The 16926-nt window shown below is 37.8% G+C and overlaps 1 long non-coding RNA gene across 1 annotated transcript in view; it reads right to left on the bottom strand.

The window, feature by feature from the left end:
• Positions 1–6292: 6292 nt before the first annotated feature.
• LOC138707338 (uncharacterized) overlaps positions 6293–16926 on the bottom strand; it is a 36217-nt gene continuing 25583 nt past the window's right edge. Inside the window, exon 3 of the long non-coding RNA XR_011334186.1 lies at positions 6293–6500. This is a non-coding gene — a long non-coding RNA (uncharacterized lncRNA). The remainder of the gene's footprint in view (positions 6501–16926) is intronic.

Here is a 16926-nt window from a genome sequence, read left to right as displayed (position 1 = left end):
TTATTTGAAAACTAAAGACAAAAGTATCCAAACTAGTGATTTGTTTCAAATTGACTTCAGTCATTCCAGATATAATCCCCCAGAGACCAAGGAAAACAGCAGTTGCAGCCTTCAGACTATTGACAAATCATGACTGTCTAGCAAGTCATCTCTACAGAATAGGTATCTCAGCTTCACCCATATGTGTCCTGTGTAACGATCCAGCAGAAATGAATGAAGACCACTTGAAGACCTGTGACGCATTAAGATCAGAAGAAACTACAGTTCAAAAGTATTGGAAAGCACGACTGCTAATGGCTTCATTGCCAAATCCAAGGCACTAGACAACAACAACTTCAGTCATTTTTATTTTCCTTACACAAGTGGCCAACATTTTATTAGATAATGTGATCAGAATTTCTGAAGCTCAAACTGGGACACTTACTAACATTACAGCTTCGCAGAAAACTCCCTCTTCTGTCGTACATCATTCAATACCAAAAATAAGAATTCAGTTTTTTACTTTCAAAATAATGCGAACACAATTAAGGGATTACTTACTGGCTTTTAAGGAACACGGAGGTTCATTGCCGCCCTCACATAAGCCCGCCATTGGTCCCTATCTAGAGCAAGATTAATCCAGTCTCTATCATCATATCCCACCTCCCTCAAATCCATTTTAATATTATTTTCCCATCTACGTCTCGGTCTCCCCAAAGGTCTTTTCCCCCCCGGCCTCCCAACTAATACTCTATATGCATTTCTGGATTCGCCCATATGTGCTACATGCCCTGCCCATCTCAAACGTCTGGATTTAATTTTCCTAATTATGTCAGGTGAAGAATACAATGCATGCACTTCTGTGTTGTGTAACTTTCTCCATTCTCCTGTAACTTCATCCCGCTTAGCCCCAAATATTTTCCTAAGTACCTTATTCTCAAACACCCTTAACCTATGTTCCTCTCTCAAAGTGAGAGTCCAAGTTTCACAACCATCAAGAACAACTGGTAATATAACTTTTTTATAAATTCTAACTTTCAGATTTTTTGACAGGAGACTGGATGATAAAAGCTTCTCAACTGAATAATAACAGACATTTCCCATATTTATTCTGTGTTTAATTTCCTACCGAGTATCATTTATATTTGTTACTGTTGCTCCCAAGTATTTGAATTTTTCCACCTCTTCACAAGAAAAATATCCAATTTTTATATTTCCATGTCGTACAATATTCTCGTCACGTGACATAATCATATACTTTGTCTTTTCGGGATTTACTTCCAAACCTATCGCTTTACTTGCTTCAAGTAAAATTCCAATGTTTTCCCTAATCGTTTGTGGATTATCTCCTAATATATTCACGTCATCTGCATAGACAAGCAGCTAATGTACCCCATTCAATTCCAAACCCCCTCTGTTATCCTGGACTTTCCTAATGGCATACTCTAGAGCAAAGTTAAAAAGAAAGGTGATAGTGCATCTCCTTGCTTTAGCCCACAGTGAATTGGAAATGCATCTGACAGAAATTGACCTACACGGACTCTGCTGTACGTTTCACTGAGACACATTTTAATTAATCGAACTAGTTTCCTGGGAATACCAAATTCAATAAGAATTTCATATAAAACTTCTCTCTTAACCGAGTCATATGCCGTTTTGAAATCTATGAATAACTGATGCACTGTAGCCTTATACTTCCAAATTAAGGGATTAACTGTTTATTATTTATCATATTATAACAAAATTATAAAGACAATAAAATTACTATATTCATAACACAAAATTACAGCTTACTCATTATATACCTATTGGGAATATGTTTTTGGTGAATGAATTCATTCTCCTTCAAGAAACTGAAGAGTTCAAAGTGTATTTGAAATTAATTTTGATAATTAACAGTGCCTTCAATGTGTCAACCTTCACTTGTGTTTTCTCTGATGTCCATATTTGATTAATTCTGACAAAAATTCTTTCTACAGGAGCATTGGTTCCAGGCAGGAATAAGCCAAATTATACAATTTTAGCATAATAAATCCTAATAATACCTGAATGGCAAATTGTTGAAAGGAGAAATGCTGGAACATTTCTACTCATCATGTGGACTTCTTTCTCCTCTCTATTCCACTGAGTGACTTTACACTAGAAACTGTTTCAAATAGAGATAAATTAATTGAACATGGCTTCGTTATTGATGTTGGAATTGCCAGAAATGTTTTTAATTATATCCATACAAATTTCAACATTACTCCATTTTGGGACAATGCCAACAAGAATCTTTTTTACATTTTCCAATAAAATGGAACTAATAGGCATTCCAATGTAGCAGGTATGGGCGAATCTAGAAATGCATATAGAGTGTTAGTTGGGAGACCGGAGGGAAAAAGACCTTTGGGGAAGCAGAGACGTAGATGGGAGGATAATATTAAAATGGATTTGAGGTACGTGGGATATGATGATAGAGACTGGATTAATCTTGCACAGGATAGGGATCGATGGCAGGCTTACGTGAGGGGGGGCAATGAACCTGCGGGTTCCTTAAAAGCCATTTGTAAGTAAGTAAGTAATAGACATTCCAACAAGAATGATGGAGACATTGGGGCTGAATGTTTAAAATGGGATTGTCTCATTCGAAACTGAATGCCTGGTCACATTATAATAAATGGCACTGTGTCAAACAGCAGAAATGATTAGTTGTCTGGTTCCATCCTTTGTATAACAACGTTGGAAAAAAAAATTTCTCTCTCTTTTGCACAAATATTTTTATGCATTTACATCCAAATTCTTAACATTGTAACTATGTACTGGTGTGTATAGTATTCTTTATAGGCAACCTTTGTTCAAGTGAAGATTATAAAATTTAATTTAATTAACCCTAATCTGCAATGAAGTGCCTCCCAAACATTTATACATTTTGACTAACCGGTACTCTTTTAAATACAGTACAATAATTCTCCAGAGAAGCTACACCAAAAAAGGCATAATTTTCTTTTGCTTCACTGGTTTCTGTGAGATGTATATAGAGATAAACACTTGGTTTTGGCTTTGGTTTGCAGTTACAAATATACTTCCTACATAAAAATTATTGATCCTTACCTCTACTGTTGCAGCCCCCACCCCCAACTGCTACAGATATAACACTCGAGAGTTCACATCTGTGTAGTAATGGCTAGCGCATCTGGCCGCGAAACCAGGTGGCCCGGGTTCGAATCACAGTTCGGGGCAAGTTACCTGGTTGAGGTTTTATCTGGGGTTTTCCCTCAACTGATTATGAGCAAATGCTGGGTAACTATTGGTGCTGGACCCCGGACTCTTTTCACCAGCATTAACACCTTCAGTTCATTCAGATGCTAAATAACCTGAGATGTTGATCCAGCATCGTAAAATAACCCACAAAAGGATAAATAAATAAAAAAAAACACTCGAGAAGTTCAAGTTCATAATATTATTACACTCATAAAAATAATTTTATTACTTCACTAAATTCTGTTTCATAAACTTTTTACACAGCTCATACAATATGTACACTAATAATATTAATATTGTAATATTATTGGTTGCCAGCTGATTCTGAATGAGTTTAAATCGCGGATAGTCAAACATGATAACAGTAGTTACAGTGTGTTTTATTATCGTTTGTAGCCAGCATTAAGAAGCGATATGAGTAATAGTAGGGGGTATTGTTCCTCTACAGGTATTTTTTATGGTATCCTCTCTATTATCAAATGACAAAGATGTAGAAAGGTGAAACATTTTCACGTGTGATTTTTGCTTTCACAGTTAGAAATTTCAATAAAATAAGTTTTAATATAATAATATTAATAATAATAATAATAATAATAATAATATTAATATTAATAATAATCATCATCATCGTCGTCATAATCATCATGCTTCCAGGTTAAAATGTCCAAAGTACAATGTCCAATTTTGAAAATGACCACTTGCAAAAATGTCCACAACAGAATGTCCAAAAGGAAAACGTCCAGGCACTACAAAGTCCACAGTACAAAATGCTCACAGTAAAATCTCCAATGTGAGAAAATGTCTACAGTAAAATATGCAATGTGAGAAAATGTCCACATAAAAAAGTCCACTTTCAATTATGTATTATGAAAGTAACGTTGCTGCTTTAGTTACTAAGCAAGAAAATGTCCACATAACAAAAAAAGTACACTTTCAATGATGTATTTTAACAGTACCGTAATAATGCTGCTTTGGTTACTAAGCAATAGCAAAATTCCAGTAAACTTTAAATAAAATTGCAGTAAATATGTCCCAGCTCATTTATTCTCAAAAATGGAAACAGTTATTAGTCAATGATGGATTTACTTATCGATTTCATTCTAGAAGTAGGGATGGTAGGAAAATCTACTGGAGGTGTTCAGAAAGAAATAGGTGCAGGGCACGTTGCCAATCCAATGCAGATCTGAATAACATTCAAATTGTTGTGCGGAATGAAGAACCTAATCACACACATGAAGGTGATATTGTGGATATAGAGGTAAAAAAAATTAATGGAAGGTTAAAGTCAAGGGCTCATGAGCAACCATACGAGAGACCATCTACTCTTATAAGGGATGTTACCCATGATATTAGAAATGAAGAAATCCTTGCAAGAATTTCTGATAGGAATAACTAGAGGAGAACATAAATTACCATCAGAACAGAACTCGCCCGCAAAACATTCAAAATCTCCAAGACCTTCAGATCATTGCCCCATATAACATTACTAAAAGGAATGAACCTTTTTTACTATTCGATTCAGGCCAAGATGATCCTGAGAGGATATTAATTTTTGCAACTAACAGAAACCTACAACTCTTATGTTCAAGTGAAAATTTATACACTGATGGCACATTTAAGACAGTACTACAACAATTCCTGCAGTTTTCACGATACAGGCAACTATCGACACATATGTATTCCCACTGGTTTTCTGTCTTATGACAAAAAATCTGAAGAACTCTACTCAAGGGCTTATGAGGAAATAAAAGCACAAGTGGCCAGATTAGGATACCAGCTACAGTCAGAAATGATCATGATCATGATGGAATTGAGTTGGTGAATATGAATGCGTCAAGACAGCATTTTCCAAATTCAAACATTAAAGGCTGTCTTTTCCATTTCACCCAAGCAGTTTAGAGGAAAGTAATTAATTTGGGTTTGCGGGAAAGATACCAAAACAATGAAGAACCAGAAGATAGGCATCAGATTCAAGAACTAATGGCATTGCCCCTTGTACCATTAGACGATGTTCAAGAGGTGTTTGGTGATTTGTATTGTGACATACACGATGACCTACTGGAACTCGCAGAGTATATACAGCATGTCTATGTATTGGGGTGGCACACACAAGGACGAAGAAGAGCAATTCCGCTGAGGTATCCCCCACCAGTATGGAATGTGTATGCTTCAACCATACATGGAACCCACCGGACTAACAATACCTTCGTGTTATTTCCTACAATTTGAAACTAAATGTTGATCAGCTATTGCCACATGTAGAAGAAAATTAATGACTTTGGACATTTTTGAGTAAAATTTATGGACATTAAATGTAAAAGAAAATTAATAACTTTGGACATTTTTCAATAAAATTTGTGGACAAATAATGCAGTGGCTGTTTTATTTGTGTGAACATTTATGTAATGTGGACATTTTAGCACAGCGGACATTATTGCAGAAAGACATTAAACTGTGGACATTTCAACTCTGAATCATCATCATCATCATCATCATCCGTGGCACCACAGCCTTTGAAGGGTCCAGACCGACTAGTCAGCTGCTGGCCTCACATTCACATGCTGAAGCAGAAGTGAATGATCATTCAATCAGAATGGAGGTATCGTGTGGTTAGCGTGATGATCCCCCCAGCCATTATGGCTGGCATATGTTACCTATTGTAGCTCGCCAAGTGCATCACGATGCTGGGTGGGCAGTGAGAAAATTTCTTCACCATAAGGACTCGAACCAGTGCGCATTCTGTAACGCGAATCCTAGGCGGGATGCCTTAGACCACGATGCCATGGCACGGGACAGGTTGTAATATACTGTAACTAAATTCTCCAGAAAAGCTACATCAAAAAAGGCATCATTTTCTTTTGCTTCACCAGCTTCTGAGAGATGTATATAGTGATAAACACGTGGTTTTAGTTAACACTAAGTAAGCTTAATACTTAAAACAATAGAGGTAAAAATTAAGTATTCTTATGTTGAAAGTATATTTGTGACTGCAAACTAGAACCACATGTTCTAGTTTCTGGAGAACTAGCAAATAAATCTTAGAAAAACTTAATAATAAATACTTACAAATGTGTCAATTGTTTTTGTTTTTCTGGGCAAGAATTTGTCCAAAAGCAACAACATATGTTTATAAGTGAACCAAGTTGACTTGTATACTTCATCACTCCCCATTCCTGATCTTTTTTGGGCTTTTGTCTTTTCCTCCGGAAAGATGTCAGTTGAGATTCAATTTTCTTTCTGACTTCAGCTCCCTACATTCAACAACAAACATGTATCCACTGAAAATAAGAAATAAACAAAAATAATTTTCAAATTTTGCACGTGTTTTACTTGCCTACTTTGCAGCCAAACAACTTCCCAATATCTTCCCATGCATCATGTTTTCTTACTTTATTGTGGTAACTAGCATGCTTTGGATTCCATAAAATTTCCTGCTCTCTATATACATCAAAAAGTTTTATAACAGCTTCTTCAGCGCACTCCAGTTTCGACATCCTGTTGATGAAACTGAACTAGCTGATGCATTCTGCTATGAACTACAAACTAGTGGCAAATCCCGTTCACAAGGAATACAAACTTCCTTTGATGTACCGACAGGTGATGGATCACTACCAAAAGCAAACCAAATGATTTCCGTATAAGTCTGCAGTGCAAAGGTTTTCACCAATATTCATTGTTATTTTTTTAAGTCTGGCAATAATAGATATAGGCCCCTACTGGTATGTATATTTTTAATTTAAACATGTATTTTGTAAGTTTTAAATACATATTTTGTCAATTTTAAGAACATAACTAATAAAAGAATGTATAATTTTATTACAGTTGAGGACTTTTATAAACTTTTTTTTTTTTCTTCAATTTTTAATCACATCAAAATTACATATTTATGAACCTCCATCTCTTTATGTGCTGAAATTAGCTTAGGGACACATTCATTTATAACAACCAAGTTTTTACAATTGGGGCACTTATATGCTTTTTTTACGCCTTCTCTTAAATTGTGATCCTTATTTTACTGAACTAAGAAACTTAGAAATTTGGAGCACATTCTGCAGCATTTAAGCTGGGAATCCTGCTCCAGCGTCTAGAAGACATTGAGAACCCAGTCTTCTGGCCTAAAGGAGTTCTCATAAGACATTTTTGCCTCTCCCACAGGAGAGCAAACTTGCAATACCATAGAGTGGACTTGGAATTGGCAGCATACTAGGACCCAGAACACAAATTACATATGCTATGGAAGAGCAAAACAAGAGACAGACCACGCAAAAACCATAAATACTTTGATCTGGAATGTGGAAAGCCTAAGGACAATAATAAACTACTCCCTGGACAACCTCCTAGGAGAGAAAGACATACTAATATTAACAGACACTTTTCTGACAGCATTAGAATCATTGTCAGGCTGCTACGGAATCCACCCTTCACCATCTCAAGGAAACAAAGGGAGATCCATGGGAGAAATAAGTATAATGCTTCCTAAAATCAGCTATAGGATCCATCATATCAACATGCATAGAAGAAAACGTGGCGATAGTGAAAACAGAACACTTGACAATCATACCAATTTATCTAAGACCACAGACATCCACGGGATACATCCCGAAGACAAACTAATCCTGGAAAGGGACCTGAACTGCTGAATATAAAAGCTTGACCTAAAAGCCATGACAACAATAGATCTACTTCATGAGGAAGGTTTCCACCTCGTAAATAATAAGAGCCTTGTCATATACATCGCCCACATCGGAGCGCGATAGATCTAATGTTCTACAGAGGAGAGGGTATCACACCACTGAGCCAGCATGGGGCATGGAACTCTAGCACAGCTATAAGAAAACATATACCAATACTAACAAAACTAAACCTTATATCTGGAGGCAGACCAACAAGGAAGAAACACGTCCAAAGCAGTTATAAAAAGACAAGGAAGATCAACATAGACCTCAAGCCAAAGACAACGAGACTGTTTACAGATATACGAGAGACTTCCAGGAATGTAGACGACCCCGAACTGTCCCTAAAAAGAACAATAATGAGATTCATGGACACACAGCAAACCATGGAAAGCCCAGGCATGTTTTGACCAGGAATGCTACGAAGAGAGAAGACAAACTCTCAATGCACTGCACATGCACACCAGAAAAGTGAGGAAGAAATACAAGCAGTTTTTAAGAGAGAGAAAAAACCATCCACATAGAACAGGAAGCAAGAACTGTGACATTTTGCTTTCCCGCCATGTTCATTTTTCTTGTTTTCCCTTCTTTCCTTTTTCTATCTTACCTATACTACTTTTCCTTTCATTTTATTTTGTTTTATTTTAGTTTATTTAATTTTTTTATGCTTACTGCCTTTTCTCTCACTACAGTGTGGTACTTCCGCTACCTCAACTTCAGAGTGTTAGAGGCCAATTGCAAGGAGCTTTCTGACTGGTCCTTCTGACTGTCTTTCCACTATGTTTTCCTGGTCTGGACTCGGCTGGGAGCTACGGTATGAGTGAGATGAAGTAGGCTGACAGTCACGGGTTTAGTGAGATGGACTCAGCTGGGAGCCATGGGATTAGTGAGATCGGGTCAGCTGGGAGGCTCTGTTGAGTGCACATTGTATTCAGAACATGAGTCTTCTGGGAGTCACAGTACATGGTGAATCGGATTAGTGACATGGACTTTGTTGGGACAGTTGATTCGTGATACATCACAGTGCAGACGCGATGGGCTGGAAGTGAATGTGCATCATGCATCATAAAAAGATCTGGTCCATATGTTGCTAATGGTTTATGTCTGATTGATTTTTTTTTTTTTTTCATCAGGCCATGTCGATTGAGTACAATTTCTACATGCAGATTTTCTGCTTAATTTTACACGTGTTACTTTCTGCTGTCACCATGCATGGATTTGGTAAAGTGAATACCTTCTAGTGGGATTTGTGAGAGAGTTCATTAACTTTATTTTCTATTCTAAATTGAGTGGCTCATGCCAGAGATGCCTAACCCACAAATTTTTAAGCCTCTGATTTCTGCATAGAATGACTGTAAATTATCATTTATATATGTGTCAAAGTACATTTACTAGATAAAGATTAAATGGTGGTAAAAGAGAAATAATTTCCAATTGAGAGCATATAATTAAAAAAAAAAAAACCGAAGTCTAAGTTTAGATTTCAATAAATCTTTTCAGTGTAATTGTGGTTTAGGCAACTCTGACACTGAGCCACTCAATTGTGAATTCATTTTCCCTGGTCACGAAGTATGTGGAATGTTCTACGATTAGACTATATTGTTTTGTGTGAAGCAGTTCAGTCTGCTCGGGATTATGATTTATTGATTGTCATATTATTATTAATTGAGAAGGGCTTGATACTTGTTTAACTTAGGCTTTTAATTATTATTAAGAGGCAGCTTTAGCTTTTATTTCTTTTCTCCTTCTCTTGATAGAACCTGGAGTTATTTCATGACTACGCTTTTATTATGCTTGGTGGTTATCCATCTCTTAATGGGGAAGGGGGAATGTGATTATTTGTGTGTCTATTGGGCCATCTGTGTTTGTGTATTTTCTTACGATATGTCACTTCTTTTGGGAAATGACTTGTTGATATTAAAGTGGCCTTAAATTAAGTATTCTTTATGTTATTTTTATTTTGTTACCACTAGATAATCCAATGGTTTTCCACCTTTATCTCTGGTTTTCCTCAGCAGACAGTGTGGATACCAGTATCGCATCTCGGAACAACAGCAGAAAAAGCTTAAAAAGACAGATTTCAGGCCTTAACCCAGATATGCCTGAAATATTTTTTTGCAATTTTTGTGTATTTTTCAAATCTCATTTAATGCAGTATATAACTGAAGTATTTGTATGATGTCGAAACATTCTAGTTGTAACTGGTTGAGCTAGAAACAGTAGGCATATGAGCGTACATTTTGAGGAATAATTGTATACTATGCTTACATGAAAGGAAACAATGTAATTGTTTTAATTTACAATTATTATTATTATTATTATTATTATTATTATTAACAAATTATTACGTTGTTATTTTATTATAGTTTCTTTATTATTACTACTAATATTATTCTGAAGAAAGATGCATTGTGGCTAAATTCGTTTTAACTCTGGAATGCTTTCGTCATTGAATAGTACCGTATTGCTATTGATACGTAAAGATAAGTAATAAGCGAAAAAAGTGTTGAAGTTTCGAGGAGGAGGTTATATTGACGATACATATAATGAAGCAATTGCTGTGGCAATATCGAAAGACAGGTTTCAGTTCATTTTCTAAAATCTACATTGTTATGACAATGACAATTTAGATAGAAAATAAGACCTCTTCCAAAAATACTAAATGAAAAACAATAGAAACTTATGTCTGTTCAATACCTCCCTCCAGAACGACACCAGTCCTCCACTTGTAAACAGAACTTGCTGTGCAAAGCTGGCTTTCAGGTATTCTTCCTGTGAAGCAGACTTGAATAATTTCAAAGGAAAAATTGTTCCGGAGCCGGGTATCGATCCCAGGACCTTTGGCTTAGCGCACTAACGCTCTGCCAACTAGCTACCCAATAACTATACCCGACATTGTCTCAACTTTTTCCTTCATATCCACACACCTCAGTGGGCTGACAAGACGCCAGAAACCCAATTTTGAGTGCACACGAAATCTGTGTGGCATTTGTAGGCTGCATTATAGTGATTTGTCTGTATTTGAGATGAAATTTCGCCCGTAGCATAATTTTCAAACATAGATAGCATTTCATGCGGGGAAAAATCCACTAAAATTGAAAAAGCGAAACAATTTCAAAATATATGGGGATATGCCTACTGTCCTTTCAAAAGGACACATAAGTTTTCGTCATTGTCATGTCGCAATGAATAGATATTTCGAATGCATTGTGGTTTCACGTTATATTTATGTTTATTAGGAGTCATTTGATCTGCAACAATTTGTAAAATAATTCCGAACTGTAAAAATATTTAACATTTTTATCTGATTTGCGTCTCGGATGCCACAGCTGAAATAAACGAACAATTCTCAAGTCCACATCTCAAGCTCAACGATGACCAGAACTCTAATTACCCATCTTAACACACCTAGCAAGCCTCTAATTAAGACCAGTAATAGTGACACCTGTGAAAAAGTAAATGCGTTGACTGTAGAGAGGGTAATTTGAAACACTGACAACTGTCTTTTTAATAGGACAGTAGGCATATCTGGGTTAACACCAAAAAGAGCTACTGCTACAAACCAAATTAAAATGAGCACATGGTAGTCAACTTTCAAAGAATCCTGAACGCAAGCACCACAGACATTGTATTTCAGAAATGTAACCTTTAGGACTATATTTTAATTTCTCTCTTCGTATTTCAATTTTTCTTTTTGTTTCTGTATAAATGTATTAATCTGCATCATGCTCTGTTTATTTGTGCTATATTTATTTGTTTGTGCATGTTTGAGTGTATGTGTGTTAGCATATATAATTTAACTGACGATGGCATATACTGTTTGTATACTGTTTTCTGATAAATAAAAAAATATTGTTGTTTAGTCAACTGTCCGAAGAGAGATCTGAACCTCGCAAGTGATACCAAGAAGGCACCACTTATGAGGCAACTAGGCCAGGAGATGATAGAGTAGGGTGGCCAGTTCCTTTCCCCCTCCATTGCAGACATCACCGACTAGCTACATATTACACTAATCAGACTTCAGATGCATACAAACAATTGTTTTTCCTCTGACACATACCGTAAGTCAAGTGAGATGTACTGCCTGATAACAGATGTACATATTAGCCAGAATCTCAATCAGAGGATAGATAAATATTATTATTCTTAATATTATTTTTTTCCATTTTGAATCTTGCGTACACTACTTTTAACACTTGAATATAATTAATTGTAGGCTCTGAGGATGGTGCGTGAAGCACTGAAACAGCTGTAAACCGGACAAATCTTACATAATTAACACGAGTAAGTCCACTAGTTAATCAATTTATTATTATTATTATTATTATTATTATTATTATTATTATTATTATTATTATTATTATTATTAGTGTTTGTGTCTCAGGGAAACTTACAGCAGAGTCCGTATAGGCCAGTTTCTATCTGATGCTTTTCCAATTCACTGCAGGCCAAAGCACGAAGATGCACTATCACCTTTACTTTTTAACTTAGCTCTAGAATATGCCATTAGGAATGTTCAAGATAACAGAGAGGGTTTGGAATTGAACAGGTTACATCAGCTTCTTGTCTATGTGGATGACGTGAATATGTTAGCAGAAAATCCACAAACGATTAGCGAAAACATGGAAATTTTACATGAAACAAGTAAAGCGACAGGTTTGGAAGTAAATTCCGAAAAGATGAAGTATATGATTATGTCTCGTGACCAGAATATTGTACGAAATGGAAACATAAAAATTGGAGATTTATCCTTCAAAGAGGTGGAAACATTCAAATATCTTGGAGCAACAGCAACAAATCTAAATAGCACTCGGGAGGAAATTAAATGCAGAATAAATATGGGAAATGCCTGTTATTATTTGGTTGAGAAGCTTTTGTCATATAGTCTGCTGTCAAAAATCTGAAAGTTAGAATTTATAAAACAGTTATATTACCAGCTATTCTGTATGGTTGTGAAGCTTGGACTCTCACTTTGAGAGAGGAACAGAGATTAAGGGTGTTTAAGAATAAGGTGCTTAGGAAAATATTTGGGGCTAAGAGGGATGAAGTTACAGGAGAAATCAGAAAGTTACACAACGTAGAATTGCACACATTGTATTCTTCACCTGACATAATTAGGAACATTAAATCCAAGTGTTTGAGATGGGTAGGACATGTAGCACGTATGGGCAAATACAGAAATGTATATAGTGTGCTACTTGGGAGACCGGAGGGAAAAAGACCTTTGGGGAGGCCGAGACGTAGATGAGAGGATAATGTTAAAATGGATTTGAGGGAGGTAGGATATGATGATAGAACTGGATTAATCTTGCACAGGATAGAGGCTGATGGTGGGCTTATGTGAGGGCAGCACTGAATCTGTGGGTTCCTCAAAAGTCATTTCTAGGTAAGTTCCCCACCCTACAAGCCGCATGACCTTGAAGTTGGTGGGGGGGGGGCTTGTGTGTATTCAATGAAACTGTGAGCTGTACTGGCAGAGTTACTCATACCAGAAAGGTCACAGTGGAGGTACCAGACTAACAAAGAAGCAGATTACCATGCAAAATCCAATCTGAAGGGACTCCCAGCTGGAGTACCGCTACTATATATGGGCTCTGGTCTACTCAAGTCAAGGTGTAAATGCTACGTGCTGAGGGCTGTATGGCACTGGGGTAGTAAAATAAGAGTGTCACTAATGATATCTGCAGGGCACCAGGCAAAAGCCTGCAATATCTAGCCTTCCCAAGTTCCCAATACAATTGGGGCTCTGTGTTGGGTGACCTTTATTTCCCCAGTACCCGTGGGACTCCATATGGATGAACTACTCATACAACAAAAAACAGAAAGTGGTGACAGGGACTCTCCAGTTGAGGGAAACCTGTCACCCGACAAGGAAATTGGCATCACTACCTCTTCTATTAATCGGCTCCACCTGACCACTAAGAAGTTATCAGGGCGGCTAGAAGGAGACTGAAAATGGCTAGGGACAAGGAGAAAGGAACTGGGAGCTCTAGCCAACTGGGACACTCTCCTCAACCTAGCTGCAGTGGGAGCCAAGCTGGCCCAGTACTTCCAAGAGAACTTGGACAAGTACAGACTAAACAGCTAAAGCTAAACCTATTAAGAGACACAGGGATATTGAACCTGGAGTCTCCTATTGGGAAGCTTTGGCTTCACACAAAATGGCCATCATTGGGGTATCTTATCCTGATGACAAGCTTGAAGCTGATGATATCATGTATATTCAAGCGGTGATCCTGAGGAGGATAGATGAGGTGCAATCTGGCGAATCTCTACCACTCCTCACGAAGTTTTTACTTCAAGAGGGGGCTCTGATCTACCACTGTGAGAATCAAGAGACCTGCAACTTGCTGCAGGGACACCTTAATAGAGTAGAAATCAGGGACAATTTTGTCCTTAAGGTGTGGAGGCTAAAGACCTTCCAAAACCATTTAAGGTGGCATTTAGGACCCAGGATCTAACAACCAGTGATCCGAAAGTGCTTCTTAAATATATACAGCTGCTTAACCAGGGGCTCCATACAGAGAACTGGAAAGTAGTTACAGGCAGACTGATCCTACTGGGCAACGATTAATTATGATTGATCAGGAATCAGCTGCCAAAATCAAGGATAAAATAGTGGCTGCTTTTACTGGGGTGGACAGGGGTCTTTTTAAGATCCTATTCGATCCTAGTAAAAAGGCGAGTCAGGAAGAACAGGAGGCAGCAGCTGAGAAGGATTCTCCAGAGTCCATGGACGTGGGCATCTCTGGGGAGACTTCAACTCAGAGATTATCTAAGGTAAGTGTATTGATTTGTCAATTATGAAAATAATTCAAATTAATCTACAATACTGTAAGGCAATTTCTGCCCTAATGAATAAGAAGCAGAGAAAAATATTGATATTGCTCTCATTCAAGAACCTTGGACGTACAAGTGTTTTATCTGGGGAGTTAGCTATGCTGGGGGCACACACTACTGCGTGTTCAGTTCAAAGTGTGTCATGGCTCACTGTATGTCGTCATATGGCTAGCCGATGAGCCTAGAGAATTCAATCTTCCTATACTCCCGCAGACGCGTATTACCTAAATGCGAGAGAAGTTGCCTAGCAAGTATGGCGTTCATTCTGAAGTACGCAGAGTCTGTGGATACCCACGGACTCTGGAAGTACGTACCGATACGTGCGGTAACGCCGGTAGTGGCAGGAATGTGAATTGTTTGGAAACACGTACTGAGGTGAGTTTTTTTCTTACTGTCGGGATATGGCGAGAGGGTTAAGACGATTACTTACGTATTTGTTGACTTTAACTTGGACGGTCAATATGGACACGGAGCATTTGATTTGTGTTGTGGAATGTTGTGGTATGCAACGAATGATAATAAATACCCTGTGTACGACTTGCCCGCGCAAAACACAGTTCGAAAGAGGTTATGGTACCACACAGACTGTACAGACCGCCATCTGTTGCTACGACGTTCAAGTGTACGGTAGTACACGTTCTCAAGTTCAGATTGAACGCCTTGATTAATAGGCAACTTCTCTGACATAAAAGCTGAAACTTGCTTCAAATTGCTGACTCACAACAGTGACATCATGACACACTTTGAAATGAACACCCAGTATAGTCCCAACACTGAAAACCCAAGAACCTGCATTTATGTTAGAAATTGGATTAATGCTTTGCTTCATGTGAAATTCTGTTCTATGGATGTGACAACTATTGAAACATCCATAATGTAAGGGGGAAGAAAGAGGACTTTATTGTTCTCCTCTGCGTACCTCCATTATGAACCCAACCTGCCATCGGAAGCAGTGAGGATATTATTTACCCACTGCAATGAGACGGGTAAGGAAATCATCATAGGGACTGATGCCAATGCTCACCATGTACTGTGGGTAGCACCGACGTCAATCCAAAGGGTGAACAGCTGGTGGAATATCTGGTAAGTACCGACCTATATATTCTTAATAAAGGTAACGAACCAACTTTTGTTAATTCACAGAGGAGGAAAATTATTGACAGGACACTAGGGACTAAATTAGCTGACAACCTAGTTTCAAACTGGTTATGTATCATCGGATACTTCTGTGTCTGATCACAGGTTACATTTACTTTAGAATTACATTTCAAATCACTAATCCAATTTTCAATAGGAACCCGAGGAAAGCTGATTGGGATGGATATAAAAAGAACCTTTCAGCATTGGTATCAGGTATCTCTAGGAACATTCGTTCTATAATAGATGTGGAGTTGGATGTTGACCTGATGCAACAGTCCATTCTCCTATCCTATTGTAATAATTGCGAAGCTAAGGTTGCTGACTTGCCAAGGCAAGTTCCTTGGTGGTCTTAAGAGCTAAGCGAACTTAGACATAAAACAAGGAAGCTTTTCAAGCTTGTACGAAGAACTGGTAATTGGACCACCTATCGGAGGGAACTCACAGTTACAACATGGCTATTCACAAAGCCAAAAGACAGGCTTGGAGGAAGGTCTGCAAAGGGTTGGAAAACATTCCTAGCAGTGCAAGACTCGTGAAGCTAATGTCTACAGATGCTCACAAGATAGTAAGCACAATCAAACTACAAGATGGTAGTTATACACAGTCTGGAAATGGAAACGGTTGCTAAATGAGCAAGCCGGACTCCAAAGTGGTTGACAATGACTAACTAACTGATCTGGGGCGACCAGATCTGCTCCATCTAAGTTCGAGCAGAGAGGATTGGTACCTGGTCAGTGATGTGATCACTGTAACCAAGGTAAGATGGGCTATCAATTCTTTTGAACCATATAAATCCGTAGGTCCTAATTTGATCATGCCTGCCTTGCTTCAACAGGAATTGACTCATTGCAGTCTTTAATTTGCAGTATATATAGGTCTGCCTAGCCTCTGGCTACGTTCCATTGGCTTGGAGACAGACCAAAGTGACATTTATACTGAAACCTGGGTGACCTAACTATGCCGAGGCCAAGGCATATCATCCAATTAGCCTCTTCTCATTTCTTCTAAAAGCACTGGAGAGACTAGTGGATAGGCACATCAGGGACAAAGT

This window comes from Periplaneta americana, chromosome 10 (assembly GCF_040183065.1).
Source record: "Periplaneta americana isolate PAMFEO1 chromosome 10, P.americana_PAMFEO1_priV1, whole genome shotgun sequence".
Taxonomy (NCBI): Eukaryota; Metazoa; Arthropoda; class Insecta; order Blattodea; family Blattidae; genus Periplaneta; species Periplaneta americana.
Note: the sequence above shows the minus strand (reverse complement) of the source record. Positions and strands in the feature narration are given on the sequence as shown.